The sequence below is a fragment of the Alexandromys fortis genome, unplaced genomic scaffold (genome assembly GCF_014885135.2).
Source record: "Alexandromys fortis isolate MF-2015 unplaced genomic scaffold, M_Fortis_MF-2015_v1.1 scaffold_828, whole genome shotgun sequence".
NCBI classification, from domain to species: Eukaryota; Metazoa; Chordata; class Mammalia; order Rodentia; family Cricetidae; genus Alexandromys; species Alexandromys fortis.
In genome coordinates, this window is record NW_026068706.1 from 1 (window position 1) to 1,347 (window position 1,347).

Below are 1,347 nucleotides of genomic sequence, written 5' to 3' on the forward strand. Positions count from 1 at the left end.
AAAAGCAGATGAAATCAGACCTCTCATTTTTATTCCATTTCCTTAGACCACTGCTAGCACCGAGTTCAGATGCCAGTGCAGAGGAAGCCAGCCCCTCCTAAGTCACAGTCTGTGCCAGCCCACTTAGAAACAGCAGCAGAGGTTCCAAGGCCTCTGTGTTGTTGTGGTAGCAATGGTGACCCTTGCTCCACTTGAACTACTCTGAACATATTCGCTTAAGCCCTGAAAAACTCTTCCCAAAGCACTATTCATGGGAACAAGGTCATGTTTGTGACCGCATCTATCACTCTACCTGGCAAAGTCTGGCACTCAATAAACGACACTGAGTCTGAAACTGACAGGAGAAAATTAGAAGGACAACGTTAGCCAGGTCTGGTGGCTGTGCAGCCCACATAGCACAGGGCTGGTAGTGAAGGAAGAGGGTCTCTGCTCTGGATCTGTTCAGTTGGCAGTTGGCAGCCTTACTGGCTCAGTGACACTGTGTGTCCCCACGGCACACTGCCTCTCTGACACGATTCCACTGGTGGTAGCCAGAACTGCGTGGCTTCCTCAAAGTCTGTGAGGGTGTTACTGTCACATTTGAGATAGCATGGCTTCAGCTGTTAGCTGATTTAAATTCTCAATTTGATTGGCTCTCAAGTGGATTCATTTCCACCATGGAGAAGCAGCAGAGGAAACGTCCACGGCAAAGAAAGACCTTGTGCTCTTAGAGACAGCATAAGGAGGAAGACAGTTAAAATCTGTCTTGCAGCAGATGCATGAAGGTGACCTGAAGTGTCATCGCCTAAAGGTGATGAGATACTCTGGGTATGCTTGATTGTCATAGAACACTACAAACATACTTGGGTTTTGATAAAGATCTGTGACAGTGTCGTACAAGTCAGTAGGATTTTGAGGGTCCCGTGGAGGAGGCACAATCAGTGACTGGTTTCCAGTTGTGTAGTTTCCAGTGAGAACCCGCACGTAATACATATGCTTCTTCCCATTGGCATCTGGTTTGGAATATGTATCATCAGCTGAATAGGAAGCATGGACAGCAAAATAGGTTCCCTTCCCATAGCGTGTGGCTGCAAAGAGAAAGACATATCAAAGGAGTTCAATGTAGTATATAAGTCAACGTGTTAGCCCACTATGTCAACTAATGTGAAAGGAATGCTTGGCTTGAATATTTAAAATATTTTCTTTATCATCATCATTATTATCAATTTTCCTCCTCAGAGAACATATAGCTGTTTACTGCTAAAACTGACTCTACTCTGGCCACCTCAGTGTGAGGAACACAGTGAACAGAGCCCAGGGCAGTTCCACATCAGCAGCCCATTTGGGGAAACTGACTGCATCCTTCCT

General features: G+C 45.9%; 1 pseudogene; it reads right to left on the reverse strand.

Annotated features, from left to right (window-relative positions):
- Window positions 1–9: 9 nt before the first annotated feature.
- LOC126496021 (protein mono-ADP-ribosyltransferase PARP14-like) overlaps window positions 10–1,347 on the reverse strand; it is a 3,972-nt pseudogene continuing 2,634 nt past the window's right edge.